At 35.2% G+C, this 6,135-nt stretch overlaps 1 long non-coding RNA gene across 1 annotated transcript; it reads left to right on the top strand.

Annotated features, from left to right (window-relative positions):
* LOC110262897 lies at window positions 5,262-5,753 on the top strand. The gene is made up of 3 exons (XR_002347910.1): window positions 5,262-5,334; window positions 5,437-5,576; window positions 5,660-5,753. It is a non-coding gene; the product is annotated as an uncharacterized LOC110262897 (long non-coding RNA).

Consider the following 6,135-nt stretch of genomic DNA (forward strand, 5'->3'; position numbering starts at 1 on the left):
TCGTGCATACCAAGTTTTTGGCACCGTTGAGATCACAATTTCGAGCACCACCTCATTAAAAGAAATCGTGCCTAGCGATTTCTGAGGCTCAACAGGCCCAAATTCAAGATGGTTCTGCACGGAAAAGACCCAAGAATCCTAGGGGGAGAGAAGGGGATCATTCATTTACACACTTAGAGACAATTTTGGCTAGTTTTTATTTTTTATTTTTTTTTGTGTTCTTCTAGAGAGAGAAACCCTTGTTCCTCTCTAGATCTAGTTTGATTTGATCTTTCCTTGTTGAATTCTGAATTGGATCTTGTTGATTTCTAGTTTTGATTACTTAATTTGAATTTCCTAGTATAATTTTGTTAGATCTTGTGTTAGATTTATGTTTTCTTGTCAATTGTCATTTTCTACCCATTTTGTGAATCTTGTGGATCTTGAATTGATGATTTCCATGATTAATTGTGTTGTTTGCATGATTTTCCATTGATAATTGTTAGTGGGTACCTTTTAATTTCAATTTAATTGCATTTTGAATATGTCTTTTAGTAATGCTTACCATGTATTTGATGAAATGTTTCCTTTGATTATGGAGTAGTTTTCTTTACTCTTGGCCTAGGCTAAGGGAATTGGGTGAAGTTGAGTCATTGGGTCTAATGGGTTTGATGATTTGATAACCCTTAGTGGTCAATTTGATAACCATTGACACTAGCCTACTACTAAGTCAATTGGTAGCTAGGTTGGATCTTATGGATTGATGTTGACCAAGCCATTTAATATACTTCAAGTATACAAGTAAACTTAATGAGTTTAGTTCCTCATAATTGTCAAGATATGGTTATTAGACAAGGATAGTGATCCCAATTCCTATGCTTAGCCAAGAGTTGCTTTTATTAATCATATTTGAAACCCAAAAATTCTAATTACTTTGTCTTAGTTATAGTTACTTATTTAGTTTTAGAGTAGAATTATATTGGATGTTCTCTTATTAGTTTGGATTTGCTCATACCTTGCTTTAGTTACTTGAATTAGTTTCTTGCACCTTAAGATTTCTTGCTTGATAAGTCTCTTAGTTTAATTTCTTGCTCATGACTTGCAACCCCGGAATTCTAACCAATGTTGATGCACATGTTTGCCCGTTCCTTGTGAGATGACCCGAGGTTTGAATACTTCGGTTACTTTTATTGGGGTTGAACTTGTGACAACCAATTCCTTAAAATTTGACCTGAGGGTCGATTATCGGTTTGGACTATACTATTACGAAACTAATTTGAGAAATTCTAGACCAGTATAAATCCTTGGCTATCAGTCACCCTTTTTTAAAAAACCCCGACCATAGACTCTTTTTTGTCACTGTAAAAAACTGTGACCATATACCTCTTTAGGTCACTCCTAAAACCGTGACTATAGATCCTTTTAGACCACCTTTTTTAAAAAACCGTGACTATAAGTACTCTATGATCACCATTTTTTAAAAAGTTGTGACCATAGCTTTTTTTGTCACAGTTAAAAACCGTGACCAAAAACGTAGTCATAAACCCAAAATGTTGTAGTGTGCTCTTATTACATATAAACTATATAGATGTATATAAAGTTTCATAAATCGACTGGTTAGTAACTCCTGACAACTAGTACTGTTGTGATTGCAGCATGAAATGCTAAAAGTTGTGATGTTATATTTTTACCTTGGTCTCTTTCATTCCATCATCTCTTGAATCTTTCCTTTCACAATTTTTATATCTTTGCTTCTCTAATAACCTCTTTCATATATTCTCTTTCTACATCTTTTATTTATTTATTTAGGGTCAAAACTTCATCTATTCAAGGCGGTGTGGTAGATTTGGCCTATATATTTTGACTATTATCTAATCACTTACTCACTTGTTCATAAGAACATGTCCTTCACAAACTAAATTTTTGTTTTCATCTTCCTCACAAGTTGTCTCCATCTCTTTTTCCCAAATTTTTGCATCACTCATGTTAAGTCTATCTGACACTTTCTCTTTGTAAGTCATACAATCAAGGTTCTGAAAATTGGACCAGACTAGCTGGTTCGATCGGTTTAACACGAACCGGCAATGCAAGCGGTCCAGTCCTCCTTCAATAACCGCTGGAGAAAGAACCACTCAAAAACCGGGGAACCGGCCAAAAATTGGCCGGTTTGGCCGGACCGGTGACTGGCCGGTTCCTTTAAACGACGCCATTTTTTAATTGTTTTAAAAAATGAAACCCGATTACCCGACTCGACCCACTCGTGAAGCCCCCTCTTCTTCCCTCGACCCCCATTCATTTATCTCAGTCTCACAATGAACCCTAGCCCTCTGAAGTCTGAAGCATTCCCAGCCCAGTAGCCCTCCATCCGTCGTCGCCGCAGTTCTCAAGTCATCAGCGCCACCGCCGTCGCTTGGTCCTCAGCACCAGTAGCCCTCCATCGTCGCCTGGTTCCCAGTCCAGTAGCCCTCCATCGTCTTCGCTGGCCTCTCGAACCCAGGTGAGTGACTCGTCGTCTTCATCTTCTCTGAACTTCCTCTTCAATTTTTGTTCCATAATATTAATTCTTCAATTCATCTTGGGTCTTGGTTCTTTGTTCTTCGCCTCTTCGGTCTTCTTCGGTCTTCAATTTCTGTTTGTTGTTTAGTATAAGAAAAAAAAATCTTAAAATTAATCTAATTCCAATTTCTATTTTATTGTATTCCAAATTCACCCTAGGAGTTTTTTTTCCTCAGTTGATAGTTTGATATAGAAACATGAAGACGTTCTTAGTTTACCCGTTATGCGATTTTTGTTCAATTTATTGTTGTTTTAGTGTTTTGCACTTTTGCTGCTTTGTAATTGTTAATTTGTTACTCTATTTTAATTTGTTACTTTGTAATTGTTAATTTGTTCCTCTGTTTTGTTAATGCTGGAAAGTGGAAACTTACTCTATTTTGTAATATTGTTGAATGGCTGAATGCTGTAGGCAGAATTGCTGTAGGCAGAATTGCTGTAGGTAGAATTGCTGATATGGTTTTGTGTTGTGGTTAAGAACATGCTATTAATTTTTATTGTGTTTGGCTCCTGCTTTAGGTTTTTAACCATGGTTAATTTTCATGCTGTTAATTTTCATTGTTAATGTTCATTGTGTTGTGGGCTTGTGGCTGTTTTTAATTTCATATCTATTTTATTAATTTCAGTTATGGAAAATAGTATTAATCAAGATGCAACTACTGATAACAATGCTTGTGTGAATAATAACATGCCTATCGATACTCCTATTTCGAATGATGCTGCTAATCCTAATTCCCGTAGTGCTAACGATAGTCAGTCACAATGTTCTTCTAACCTACGGGGAAAAATAGATTTAGCTTGGAAATATGTTGCTCTACAAATGGTGAATGGAAAACCACAATATCAATGTTTATTTTGTCTACAAGTTTTCAATGGAGGTGGAATTCACATGATGAAGAAACATCTAGCAAAGATTACTGGAGACGTGAAAAAATGTCCTAAAGTTCCATATGATGTGGAAAATAGATGGAAAGTTTGTTGAAAGAAATTCAGACCAACAAAAAGAAAAAAAAGTAAGTTTTGGTGAAGAGGGTGGTGATGAGGTAGAGGATGCAATTGATGAGGCAATAGCTCAAGAAGAACAGGAACAGCAGCGTACTTTGAGTCAGCAAGGAGTTGGAGGTGATCCAAAGAAAAAAGCCAAAGTCATTCCTCCTATGTTTGCACCAAGAACAACTTCAGGAGCTTAACCAAGTATTAAAAGTGTTTTGCAAAACAAAGAGGCGATACACGAGGTTGATAAACGGTTTGCTCGGTGGCTTTTGGATTGTAAAATTTCATTTAATGCTGTGATGTCGCCATTTTTCCAAGATATGTTGGATGGTGTTGCTAGCATTGGACCTGGTTACAAAGGGCCTTCTTATGATAAGTTAAGGGTTCATTTGTTGGCTGATCTTAAAAGAGAAAGTCAAATGCTAGTTGCTAGTAAAATGCTAGTTTGGATGGAATGAAACTGGATGTACCCTCATGGTTGATAGTTGGACAGATCAAAGACAAAGAACGTCAATCAATTTCTTGGTGTATTGTTCTAAAGGTTTGTGCTTCGTGAAATCAATAGATGTTTCCAGTATGGTAAAAAAATGCTTCACACTTGTGTAATTTGTTTTCTGAGGTGATTGAATGGATTGGCCCTAATGATATTGTGCATGTTGTGACTAACAATGCGGCCAATTATGTTGCTGCTGGTAGGCTTATCAATAGAAAATATGATAATATCTATTGGTCACCATGTGCTGCTCATTGCCTTAATCTTATTTTAAATGATATAAGCAGCATGGCGCATATTTCTAATCTTGCAACACGTGCTTCAAAGATCACAGTATTTGTGTACAATCATACGGTTTTCTTATCTTGGCTAGGACAAAGACCTCATTGGAGAGAAATTGTACGTCCTGGTGCAACCGATTTTGCAACTGTGTTTATCACATTGAAGAGAATCTTTGACCGTAAAAAGGAGTTGCAAGCATTGGTTGTAGATTCAATTTTCACTGATCACAAATTAAAAAGGAATGCTATTGGTAGAGCTATGAGTGCTATTATTTTGGATTGCAAATTTTGGGACGATTGCTTTATTGTATGTAAACTTGTCGGCCCTCTGATTCACTTGCTGAGGATTGTTGATGCTGATGACAAACTATCTTTGGGATATGTTTATGAAGGAATGCTAAGGGCAGAAGATGCAATTAAGGAGATGTTTAGGCAATCCAAGACTGCATATCAGCCGTACATAGATATTATCAACTCAAGATGGGACAAGCATTTGAAGAAAGATATTCATGCGGCAGCTTACTTCCTAAATCCTAAATTTTTTTTAATGAAAATTATAAAGAAGCATCTGATGTTATGCGAGGTTTGCTTGATCTTGTTACCATGTATTGCAAGTGTAACAAGTTGGATTCAGTTCAGGCAATGAAAGAAATACATTTATATAGAGATCGGAAGGAAAGTTTTGATAGACCAGAAGCTATTCGAGCTGCATCTGAACTTAAGCCTGGTAAGAATATGGCTGAATATTTGTTTAATTAACAGTAAATTGTTTTATGCTCCTGTGTTCTTAATTGATATCTTCTAATATGTTATGGTTTTATAATTGGTAGACGAATGGTGGAGGTTATTCGGAGGCTCTGCTCCATGTTTACAAAAGAGAGTTGTTCGCATTCTTAGCCAACCATCTGCTTCTTCTGGGTGTGAGAGAAATTGGAGTCTTTTTGACCAGATTCATACAAAAAGAAGAAATAGATTGGAGCATGATAGATTGAATGACATTGTTTATGTTACCTATAATTTGCGTCTTAAATCCAGGTAATATATGTTTCATGAAATATCATATCGTTTCATTTGTAATCTTTATCATAAAAAATTTGTAAATTATTAAATCTTCATATATTGTATTTAACTTTTTAGGAAGGAAAAAGAAAAAAGAAAGCAAAAGACACAATATGATCCAATTGATTATGAAAGCATCAGTCAAGTTGACTTTTGGGTGACTGAAGAGGTTGTAGAGAAAGAGCCTGATCTTCCTAGTAATGTGGATGACTTATTGCGTGAGTATAGTATATTTAGTTTCTAATGATTTATTAGAATGTTGTTAGTTTATAATATAATGATAACATGTGTATTTTATTAGGTGAAATTGATGCTGATTTATATCAAAGTGGCGGTGGTAGTAGTGGTCTTTATGCTGCATCTCTTAATTCTTCTGCTCAACAGGGTGGGAATGAAGGTGAAGATCATCCCACCGAAGTAGATTTACAACAAGTTCTTGCGGATTTTGATGATTGATAAACCATGATGTTGGAATTTAATATTTAGATATGCTTTTATTACTATTTAACTTTTGAGTTTGAATTTTGATAAGATCATATGTATTTGGTTGATGATATTTTATGTAGTGTTTTAAATTTTGAAGATATTTTAAGATTTATATTAGACTATAATTATATTTTAGGATGTTTATTTATAATTTATTTATTATTCTATTCTAAAACGATTTTTCCAGTTGAACTACCGATTGGACCGGTTAAACCAATAAATCAGTAAACCAGTAACTAGAACAATTTGATGACCGGTCCAGTTTTCTGAACCTTGATACGATCACTCACG

This window comes from Arachis ipaensis, chromosome B05, assembly GCF_000816755.2.
Source record: "Arachis ipaensis cultivar K30076 chromosome B05, Araip1.1, whole genome shotgun sequence".
NCBI lineage: Eukaryota > Viridiplantae > Streptophyta > Magnoliopsida > Fabales > Fabaceae > Arachis > Arachis ipaensis.